Genomic DNA, 13,113 nt, shown 5'->3' on the forward strand with positions numbered 1-13,113 from the left:
GCAACCAATTTTATGAGTGTGCTACCTATACTCCAGAAGTTACTTTCAGTAACATTACCTTTTCTACACAGTGGAACTTTAGCTTTTACAGAAGTCAACCAGGTCACTGGCTGTTCCACTGTAAATGGTAACAAGTAGGTTACTGAAATCAGCTTGCATTGGAGTATTCCATGGGACTCAGCACTCTACATGCAATATCTATACAGTTCCAAATCACACTGAATAGTCATGTACGCAAAGTTACCACAGAATGCACTGAATAGAAAGTAATGCATTCAACTCAATGGTGTCTACAGTTCAATTTTGCTGATAACTACTATGTGCTAACATGATGTAAACATTGTTAGTACACTAACCATATGATTTAGAGTTGTCAGCAACCAATTTTATGAGTGTGCAACCTATGCTCCAAAAGTTACAATCAGTAACATTGCCTTCTCTACACATTTGAACTTTAGCCTTTGCAGAAGTAAACCAAGTGAATGGCTGTTCCACTGTAAATGTTAACAGGTAGGTTACTGAATTCCGCTTGCATTGGAGTATTCCATGGTACTGAGCACTCTACATGCAATATCTATACAGTTCCAAACCACCCAGAGTAGTTTTGTACACAACCTTACCACAGAATGCATTGAATAGAAAGTAATGCATTCAACTCAATGGAGTGTACAGTTCTATTTAGCAGATAACTACTATGTGCTAACATGATGTAAACGATGTTAGCACACTAACCATATGATTTAGAATTGTCTGCAACCAATTTTATGAGTGTGCTACCTATGCTGCAGAAGTTACTTTCAGTAACATTACCTTCTCTACACAGTGGAACTTTAGCCTTTGCAGAAGTAAACCATGTCAATGGCTGTTCCACTGTAAATGGTAACAGGTAGGTCAATTTTGCTGATAACTACTATGTGCTAACATGATGTAAACGATGTTAGCACACTAAGCTTATGATTTAGAGTTGTCTGCAACCAATTTTATGAGTGTGCTTCCTGTGCTCCAGAAGTTACTTTCAGTAACATTACCTTCTCTACACAGTGGAACATTAGCCTCTGCAAAAGTAAACCAAGTCAATGGCTGTTCCACTGTAAATGGTAACAAGTAGGTTACTGAATTCCGCTTGCAGTGGAGCATTCCATGGTACTCAGCACTCTACATGCAATAACTATACGGTTCCAAATCACCCTGAGTAGTCATGTATACAAAGTTACAACAGAATAAATTGAATATGAAGTAATGCATTCAACTCAATGGAGTGTACAGTTCAATTTTGCTGATAACAACTCGGTGCTAACATGATGTAAAGATTGTTAGTACACTAACCATATGATTTAGAGTTGTCTGCAACCAATTTTATGAGTGTGCTACCTATACTCCAGAAGTTACTTTCAGTAACATTACCTTTTCTACACAGTGGAACTTTAGCTTTTACAGAAGTCAACCAAGTCACTGGCTGTTCCACTGTAAATGGTAACAAGTAGGTTACTGAAATCAGCTTGCATTGGAGTATTCCATGGTACTGAGCACTCTACATGCAATATCTATACAGTTCCAAATCACCCTGCCTTGTTATGTACACAACGTTACCACAGAATGCATTGAATAGACAGTAATGAATTCAACTCAAAGGAGTGTACAGTTCAATTTTGCTGATAAGTACTATGTGATAACATGATGTAAATCATGTAAGCACACTAACCATATGATATATAGTTGTCTGCAACCAATTTTATGAGTGTGTTACCAATGCTCCAGAAGTTACATTCAGTAACATTGCCTTCTCTACACAGTGGAACTTTAGCCTTTGCAGAAGTCAACCAAGTCACTGGCTGTTCCACTGTAAATGGTAACAAGTAGGTTACTGAAATCAGCTTGCATTGGAGTATTCCATGGGATTCAGCACTCTACATGCAATATCTATACAGTTCCAAATCACACTGAATAGTCATGTACGCAAAGTTACCACAGAATGCACTGAATAGAAAGTAATGCATTCAACTCAATGGTGTCTACAGTTCAATTTTGCTGATAACTACTATGTGCTAACATGATGTAAACATTGTTAGTACACTAACCATATGATTTAGAGTTGTCAGCAACCAATTTTATGAGTGTGCAACCTATGCTCCAGAAGTTACATTCAGTAACATTGCCTTCTCTACACATTTGAACTTTAGCCTTTGCAGAAGTAAACCAAGTCAATGGCTGTTCCACTGTAAATGGTAACAGGTAGGTTACTGAATTCAGCTTGCATTGGATTATTCCATGGTACTGAGCACTCTACATGCAATATCTATACAGTTCCAAACCACACAGAGTAGTTATGTACACAACCTTACCACAGAATGCATTGAATAGATAGTAATGCATTCAACTCAATGGAGTGTACAGTTCTATCTAGCTGATAACTACTATGTGCTAACATGATGTAAACGATGTTAGCACACTAACCATATGATTTGGACTTGTCTGCAACCAATTTTATGAGTGTGCTACCTATGCTCCAGAAGTTACTTTGAGTAACATTACCTTCTCTACACAGTGGAACTTTCGCCTTTGCAGAAGTAAACCAACTAAATGGCTGTTCCACTGTAAATGGTACCAAGCAGGTTACTGAATTCAGCTTGCATTGGAGTATTCCATGGCACTGAGCACTCTACATGCAATATCTATACAGTTTCAAACCACCAGAGTAGTTATGTACACAACCTTACCAGAGAATGCATTGAATAGAAAGTAATGAATTCAACTCAATGGAGTGTACAGTTCTATTTAGCTGATAACTAGCATCTGCTAACATGATGTAAACAATGTTAGCACACTAACGATAGGATTTAGAGTTGTCTGCAACCGATTTTATGTGTGTGCTACCGATGCTCCAGAAGTTACTTTCAGTAACATTACCTTCTCTACACAGTGGAACTTTACCCTTTGCAGAAGTAAACCAAGTCAATGGCTGTTCCACTGTAAATGGTAACAGGTAGGTTACTGAATTCCGCTTGCATTGGAGTATTCCATGGTACAGAGCACTCTACATGCAATATCTATACAGTTCCAAATCACCCTGCGTTGTTATGCACACAACGTTACCACAGAATGCATTGAATAGACAGTAATGAATTCAACTCAAAGGAGTGTACAGTTCAATTTTGCTGATAAGTACTATGTGATAACATGATGTAAATCATGTAAGCACACTAACCATATGATATAGAGTTGTCCGCAACCAATTTTATGAGTGTGTTACCAATGCTCCAGAAGTTACATTCAGTAACATTGCCTTCTCTACACAGTGGAACTTTAGCCTTTGCAGAAGTAAACCAAGTCAATGGCTGTTCCACGTTAAATGCTAACAGGTAGGTTACTGAATTCAGCTTGCATTGTATTATTCCATGGTACTAGGCACTGTACATGCAATATCTATACAGTTCCAAATCACCCTGAGTAGTTATGTACACAAGGTTACCACAGACTGCATTGAATAGAAAGTAATGCATTCAACTCAATGGTGTCTACAGTTCAATTTTGCTGATAACTACTATGTGCTAACATGATGTAAACATTGTTTGTACACTAACCACATGATTTAGAGTTGTCAGCAACCAATATTATGAGTGTGCAACCTTTGCTCCAGAAGATACTTTGTAACATTGCCTTCTCTACACAGTGGAACTTTAGCCTTTGCAGAAGTAAACCAAGTCAATGGCTGTTCCACTGTAAATGGTAACAGGTAGGTTACTGAATTCCGCTTGCAGTGGAGTATTCCATGGTACTCAGCACTCTACATGCAATAACTATACGGTTCCAAATCACCCTGAGTAGTCATGTACACAACGTTACCACAGAATGCATTGAATAGATAGTAATGCATTCAACTCAATGGAGTGTACAGTTCTATCTAGCTGATAACTACTATGTGCTAACATGATGTAAACGATGTTAGCACACTAACCATATGATTTGGACTTGTCTGCAACCAATTTTATGAGTGTGCTACCTATGCTCCAGAAGTTACTTTGAGTAACATTACCTTCTCTACGCAGTGGAACTTTCGCCTTTGCAGAAGTAAACCAACTAAATGGCTGTTCCACTGTAAATGGTACCAAGCAGGTTACTGAATTCAGCTTGCATTGGAGTATTCCATGGCACTCAGCACTCTACATGCAATATCTATACAGTTTCAAACCACCAGAGTAGTTATGTACACAACCTTACCAGAGAATGCATTGAATAGAAAGTAATGAATTCAACTCAATGGAGTGTACAGTTCTATTTAGCTGATAACTAGCATCTGCTAACATGATGTAAACAATGTTAGCACACTAACGATAGGATTTAGAGTTGTCTGCAACCGATTTTATGTGTGTGCTACCGATGCTCCAGAAGTTACTTTCAGTAACATTACCTTCTCTACACAGTGGAACTTTACCCTTTGCAGAAGTAAACCAAGTCAATGGCTGTTCCACTGTAAATGGTAACAGGTAGGTTACTGAATTCCGCTTGCATTGGAGTATTCCATGGTACAGAGCACTCTACATGCAATATCTATACAGTTCCAAATCACCCTGCGTTGTTATGCACACAACGTTACCACAGAATGCATTGAATAGACAGTAATGAATTCAACTCAAAGGAGTGTACAGTTCAATTTTGCTGATAAGTACTATGTGATAACATGATGTAAATCATGTAAGCACACTAACCATATGATATAGAGTTGTCCGCAACCAATTTTATGAGTGTGTTACCAATGCTCCAGAAGTTACATTCAGTAACATTGCCTTCTCTTCACAGTGGAACTTTAGCCTTTGCAGAAGTAAACCAAGTCAATGGCTGTTCCACGTTAAATGCTAACAGGTAGGTTACTGAATTCAGCTTGCATTGTATTATTCCATGGTACTAGGCACTGTACATGCAATATCTATACAGTTCCAAATCACCCTGAGTAGTTATGTACACAAGGTTACCACAGACTGCATTGAATAGAAAGTAATGCATTCAACTCAATGGTGTCTACAGTTCAATTTTGCTGATAACTACTATGTGCTAACATGATGTAAACATTGTTTGTACACTAACCACATGATTTAGAGTTGTCAGCAACCAATATTATGAGTGTGCAACCTTTGCTCCAGAAGATACTTTGTAACATTGCCTTCTCTACACAGTGGAACTTTAGCCTTTGCAGAAGTAAACCAAGTCAATGGCTGTTCCACTGTAAATGGTAACAGGTAGGTTACTGAATTCCGCTTGCAGTGGAGTATTCCATGGTACTCAGCACTCTACATGCAATAACTATACGGTTCCAAATCACCCTGAGTAGTCATGTACACAACGTTACCACAGAATGCATTGAATAGATAGTAATGCATTCAACTCAATGGAGTGTACAGTTCTATCTAGCTGATAACTACTATGTGCTAACATGATGTAAACGATGTTAGCACACTAACCATATGATTTGGACTTGTCTGCAACCAATTTTATGAGTGTGCTACCTATGCTCCAGAAGTTACTTTGAGTAACATTACCTTCTCTACGCAGTGGAACTTTCGCCTTTGCAGAAGTAAACCAACTAAATGGCTGTTCCACTGTAAATGGTACCAAGCAGGTTACTGAATTCAGCTTGCATTGGAGTATTCCATGGGACTCAGCACTCTACATGCAATATCTATACAGTTTCAAACCACCAGAGTAGTTATGTACACAACCTTACCAGAGAATGCATTGAATTGAAAGTAATGCATTCAACTCAATGGAGTGTACAGTTCTATTTAGCAGATAACTACTATGTGCTAACATGATGTAAACGATGTTAGCACACTAACCATATGATTTAGAATTGTCTGCAACCAATTTTATGAGTGTGCTACCTATGCTGCAGAAGTTACTTTCAGTAACATTACCTTCTCTACACAGTGGAACTTTAGCCTTTGCAGAAGTAAACCAAGTCAATGTCTGTTCCACTGTAAATGGTAACAGGTAGGTCAATTTTGCTGATAACTAGTATGTGCTAACATGATGTAAACGATGTTAGCACACTAAGCATATGATTTAGAGTTGTCTGCAACCAATTTTATGAGTGTGCTTCCTGTGCTCCAGAAGTTACTTTCAGTAACATTACCTTCTCTACACAGTGGAACTTTAGCCTCTGCAAAAGTCAACCAAGTCAATGGCTGTTCCACTGTAAATGGTAACAAGTAGGTTACTGAATTCCGCTTGCATTGGAGTATTCCATGGGACTCAGCACTCTACATGCAATATCTATACAGTTCCAAATCACCCTGAGTAGTCATGTATACAAAGTTACAACAGAATAAATTGAATATGAAGTAATGCATTCAACTCAATGGAGTGTACAGTTCTATTTAGCTGATAACTACTATGTGCTAACATGATGTAAACGATGTTAGCACACTAACCATATGATTTGGACTTGTCTGCAACCAATTTTATGAGTGTGCTACCTATGCTCCAGAAGTTACTTTCAGTAACATTACCTTCTCTACACAGTGGAACTTTAGCCTTTGCGGAAGTAAACCAAGTCAATGGCTGTTCCACTGTAAATGGTAACAGGTAGGTTACTGAGTTCCGCTTGCATTGGAGTATTCCATGGTACTGAGCACTCTACATGCAATAACTATACAGTTCCAAATCACCCTGAGTAGTCATGTACACAAAGTTACAACAGAATAAATTGAATATGAAGTAATGCATTCAACTCAATGGAGTGTACAGTTCAATTTTGCTGATAACAAGTAGGTGTTAATATGATGTAAACATTGTTAATAGACTAACCATATGATTTAGAGTTGTCTGCAACCAATTTTATGTGTGTGCTACCGATGCTCCAGAAGTTCCTTTCAGTAACATTACCTTCTCTACACAGTGGAACTTTAGCCTTTGCAGAAGTAAACCAAGTCAATGGCTGTTCCACTGTAAATGTTAACAGGTAGGTTACTGAATTCCGCTTGCATTGGAGTATTCCATGGTACTGAGCACGGTACATGCAATATCTATACAGTTCCAAATCACCCTGAGTAGTTATGTACACAAGGTTACCACAGAATGCATTGAATAGAAAGTAATGCATTCAACTCAATGGTGTCTACAGTTCAATTTTGCTGTTAACTACTATGTGCTAACATGATGTAAACGATGTTAGCACACTAACCATATGATTTAGAATTGTCTGCAACCAATTTTATGAGTGTGCTACCTATGCTGCAGAAGTTACTTTCAGTAACATTACCTTCTCTACACAGTGGAACTTTAGCCTTTGCAGAAGTAAACCAAGTCAATGGCTGTTCCACTGTAAATGGTAACAGGTAGGTCAATTTTGCTGATAACTACTATGTGCTAACATGATGTAAACGATGTTAGCACACTAACCATATGATTTAGAGTTGTCTGCAACCAATTTTATGAGTGTGCTTCCTGTGCTCCAGAAGTTACTTTCAGTAACATTACCTTCTCTACACAGTGGAACTTTAGCCTCTGCAAAAGTAAACCAAGTCAATGGCTGTTCCACTGTAAATGGTAACAAGTAGGTTACTGAATTCCGCTTGCAGTGGAGTATTCCATGGTACTCAGCACTCTACATGCAATAACTATACGGTTCCAAATCACCCTGAGTAGTCATGTATACAAAGTTACAACAGAATAAATTGAATATGAAGTAATGCATTCAACTCAATGGAGTGTACAGTTCAATTTTGCTGATAACAACTCGGTGCTAACATGATGTAAACATTGTTAGTACACTAACCATATGATTTAGAGTTGTCTGCAACCAATTTTATGAGTGTGCTATCTATACTCCAGAAGTTACTTTCAGTAACATTACCTTTTCTACACAGTGGAACTTTAGCTTTTACAGAAGTCAACCAAGTCACTGGCTGTTCCACTGTAAATGGTAACAAGTAGGTTACTGAAATCAGCTTGCATTGGAGTATTCCATGGTACTGAGCACTCTACATGCAATATCTATACAGTTCCAAATCACCCTGCGTTGTTATGTACACAACGTTACCACAGAATGCATTGAATAGACAGTAATGAATTCAACTCAAAGGAGTGTACAGTTCAATTTTGCTGATAAGTACTATGTGATAACATGATGTAAATCATGTAAGCACACTAACCATATGATATAGAGTTGTCTGCAACCAATTTTATGAGTGTGTTACCAATGCTCCAGAAGTTACATTCAGTAACATTGCCTTCTCTACACAGTGGAACTTTAGCCTTTGCAGAAGTCAACCAAGTCACTGGCTGTTCCACTGTAAATGGTAACAAGTAGGTTACTGAAATCAGCTTGCATTGGAGTATTCCATGGGATTCAGCACTCTACATGCAATATCTATACAGTTCCAAATCACACTGAATAGTCATGTACGCAAAGTTACCACAGAATGCACTGAATAGAAAGTAATGCATTCAACTCAATGGTGTCTACAGTTCAATTTTGCTGATAACTACTATGTGCTAACATGATGTAAACATTGTTAGTACACTAACCATATGATTTAGAGTTGTCAGCAACCAATTTTATGAGTGTGCAACCTATGCTCCAGAAGTTACATTAAGTAACATTGCCTTCTCTACACATTTGAACTTTAGCCTTTGCAGAAGTAAACCAAGTCAATGGCTGTTCCACTGTAAATGGTAACAGGTAGGTTACTGAATTCAGCTTGCATTGGATTATTCCATGGTACTGAGCACTCTACATGCAATATCTATACAGTTCCAAACCACACAGAGTAGTTATGTACACAACCTTACCACAGAATGCATTGAATAGATAGTAATGCATTCAACTCAATGGAGTGTACAGTTCTATCTAGCTGATAACTACTATGTGCTAACATGATGTAAACGATGTTAGCACACTAACCATATGATTTGGACTTGTCTGCAACCAATTTTATGAGTGTGCTACCTATGCTCCTGAAGTTACTTTGAGTAACATTACCTTCTCTACACAGTGGAACTTTCGCCTTTGCAGAAGTAAACCAACTAAATGGCTGTTCCACTGTAAATGGTACCAAGCAGGTTACTGAATTCAGCTTGCATTGGAGTATTCCATGGCACTGAGCACTCTACATGCAATATCTATACAGTTTCAAACCACCAGAGTAGTTATGTACACAACCTTACCAGAGAATGCATTGAATAGAAAGTAATGAATTCAACTCAATGGAGTGTAAAGTTCTATTTAGCTGATAACTAGCATCTGCTAACATGATGTAAACAATGTTAGCACACTAACGATAGGATTTAGAGTTGTCTGCAACCGATTTTATGTGTGTGCTACCGATGCTCCAGAAGTTACTTTCAGTAACATTACCTTCTCTACACAGTGGAACTTTAGCCTTTGCAGAAGTAAACCAAGTCAATGGCTGTTCCACTGTAAATGGTAACAGGTAGGTTACTGAATTCCGCTTGCATTGGAGTATTCCATGGTACTGAGCACTCTACATGCAATATCTATACAGTTCCAAATCACCCTGCGTTGTTATGTACACAACGTTACCACAGAATGCATTGAATAGACAGTAATGAATTCAACTCAAAGGAGTGTACAGTTCAATTTTGCTGATAAGTACTATGTGATAACATGATGTAAATCATGTAAGCACACTAACCATATGATATAGAGTTGTCTGCAACCAATTTTATGAGTGTGCTACCTATGCTCCAGAAGTTACTTTCAGTAACATTACCTTTTCTACACAGTGGAACTTTAGCCTTTGCAGAAGTAAACCAAGTCAATGGCTGTTCCACTGTAAATGGTAACAGGTAGGTTACTGAATTCCGCTTGCATTGGAGTATTCCATGGTACTGAGCACTCTACATGCAATATCTATACAGTTCCAAATCACACTGAATAGTCATGTACGCAAAGTTACCACAGAATGCATTGAATAGAAAGTAATGCATTCAACTCAATGGTGTCTACAGTTCAATTTTGCTGATAACTACTATGTGCTAACATGATGTAAACATTGTTTGTACACTAACCATATGATTTAGAGTTGTCAGCAACCAATTTTATGAGGTGCAACCTATGCTCCAGAAGTTACTTTCAGTAACATTGCCTTCTCTACACAGTGGAACTTTAGCCTTTGCAGAAGTAAACCAAGTCAATGGCTGTTCCACTGTAAATGGTAACAGGTAGGTTACTGAATTCAGCTTGCATTGGATTATTCCATGTTACTGAGCACTCTACATGCAATATCTATACAGTTCCAAATCACCCTGAGTAGTTATGTACACAAGGTTACCACAGACTGCATTGAATAGAAAGTAATGCATTCAACTCAATGGTGTCTACAGTTCAATTTTGCTGATAACTACTATGTGCTAACATGATGTAAACATTGTTTGTACACTAACCACATGATTTAGAGTTGTCAGCAACCAATATTATGAGTGTGCAACCTTTGCTCCAGAAGTTACTTTGTAACATTGCCTTCTCTACACAGTGGAACTTTAGCCTTTGCAGAAGTAAACCAAGTCAATGGCTGTTCCACTGTAAATGGTAACAGGTAGGTTACTGAATTCAGCTTGCGTTGTATTATTCTATGGTACTGAGCTCGGTACATGCAATATCTATACAGTTCCAAATCACACTGAGTAGTTATGTACACAAGTTTACCACAGAGTGCATTGAATAGAAAGTAATGCATTCAACTCAATGGTGTGTACAGTTCAATTTTGCAGATAACTACTATGTGCTAACATGATGTAAACATTGTTTGTACACTAACCATATGATTTAGAGTTGTCAGCAACCAATTTTATGAGTGTGCAACCTTTGCTCCAGAAGTTACTTTCAGTAACATTACCTTCTCTACACAGTGGAACTTTAGCCTCTGCAAAAGTAAACCAAGTCAATGGCTGTTCCACTGTAAATGGTAACAAGTAGGTTACTGAATTCCGCTTGCAGTGGAGTATTCCATGGTACTCAGCACTCTACATGCAATAACTATACGGTTCCAAATCACCCTGAGTAGTCATGTATACAAAGTTACAACAGAATAAATTGAATATGAAGTAATGCATTCAACTCAATGGAGTGTACAGTTCAATTTTGCTGATAACAACTCGGTGCTAACATGATGTAAACATTGTTAGTACACTAACCATATGATTTAGAGTTGTCTGCAACCAATTTTATGAGTGTGCTACCTATACTCCAGAAGTTACTTTCAGTAACATTACCTTTTCTACACAGTGGAACTTTAGCTTTTACTGAAGTCAACCAAGTCACTGGCTGTTCCACTGTAAATGGTAACAAGTAGGTTACTGAAATCAGCTTGCATTGGAGTATTCCATGGTACTGAGCACTCTACATGCAATATCTATACAGTTCCAAATCACCCTGAGTAGTTATGTACACAAGGTTACCACAGAATGCACTGAATAGAAAGTAATGCATTCAACTCAATGGTGTCTACAGTTCAATTTTGCTGATAACTACTATGTGATAACATGATGTAAATCATGTAAGCACACTAACCATATGATATAGAGTTGTCTGCAACCAATTTTATGAGTGTGTTACCAATGCTCCAGAAGTTACATTCAGTAACATTGCCTTCTCTACACAGTGGAACTTTAGCCTTTGCAGAAGTAAACCAAGTCAATGGCTGTTCCACTTTAAATGCTAACAGGTAGGTTACTGAATTCAGCTTGCATTGTATTATTCCATGGTACTGAGCACTGTACATGCAATATCTATACAGTTCCAAATCACCCTGAGTAGTTATGTACACAAGGTTACCACAGAATGCATTGAATAGAAAGTAATGCATTCAACTCAATGGTGTCTACAGTTCAATTTTGCTGATAACTACTATGTGCTAACATGATGTAAACATTGTTTGTACACTAACCACATGATTTAGAGTTGTCAGCAACCAATATTATGAGTGTGCAGCCTTTGCTCCAGAAGTTACTTTGTAACATTGCCTTCTCTACACAGTGGAACTTTAGCCTTTGCAGAAGTAAACCAAGTCGATGGCTGTTCCACTGTAAATGGTAACACGTAGGTTACTGCATTCCGCTTGCATTGGAGTATTCCATGGTACTGAGCACTCTGCATGCAATATCTATACAGTTCCAAATCACACTGAATAGTCATGTACGCAAAGTTACCACAGAATGCATTGAATGGAAAGTAATGCATTCAACTCAATGGTGTCTACAGTTCAATTTTGGTGATAACTACTATGTGCTAACATGATGTAAACATTGTTTGTACACTAACCATATGATTTAGAGTTGTCAGCAACCAATTTTATGGGTGTGCAACCTATGCTCCAGAAGTTACTTTCAGTAACATTACCTTCTCTACACGGTGGAATTTTAGCCTTTGCAGAAGTAAACCAAGTCAATGGCTGTTCCACTGTAAATGGTAACAGGTAGGTTACTGAATTCAGCTTGCGTTGTATTATTCTATGGTACTGAGCTTGGTACATGCAATATCTATACAGTTCCAAATCACACTGAGTAGTTATGTACACAAGTTTACCACAGAATGCATTGAATAGAAAGTAATGCATTCAACTCAATGGTGTGTACAGTTCAATTTTGCTGATAACTACTATGTGCTAACATGATGTAAACATTGTTTGTACACTAACCATATGATTTAGAGTTGTCAGCAACCAATTTTATGAGTGTGCAACCTTTGCTCCAGAAGTTACTTTCAGTAACATTACCTTCTCTACACAGTGGAACTTTAGCCTCTGCAAAAGTAAACCAAGTCAATGGCTGTTCCACTGTAAATGGTAACAAGTAGGTTACTGAATTCCGCTTGCAGTGGAGTATTCCATGGTACTCAGCACTCTACATGCAATAACTATACGGTTCCAAATCACCCTGAGTAGTCATGTATACAAAGTTACAACAGAATAAATTGAATATGAAGTAATGCATTCAACTCAATGGAGTGTACAGTTCAATTTTGCTGATAACAACTCGGTGCTAACATGATGTAAACATTGTTAGTACACTAACCATATGATTTAGAGTTGTCTGCAACCAATTTTATGAGTGTGCTACCTATACTCCAGAAGTTACTTTCAGTAACATTACCTTTTC

This window comes from Hypanus sabinus, chromosome 2 (assembly GCF_030144855.1).
Source record: "Hypanus sabinus isolate sHypSab1 chromosome 2, sHypSab1.hap1, whole genome shotgun sequence".
Classification (NCBI taxonomy): domain Eukaryota; kingdom Metazoa; phylum Chordata; class Chondrichthyes; order Myliobatiformes; family Dasyatidae; genus Hypanus; species Hypanus sabinus.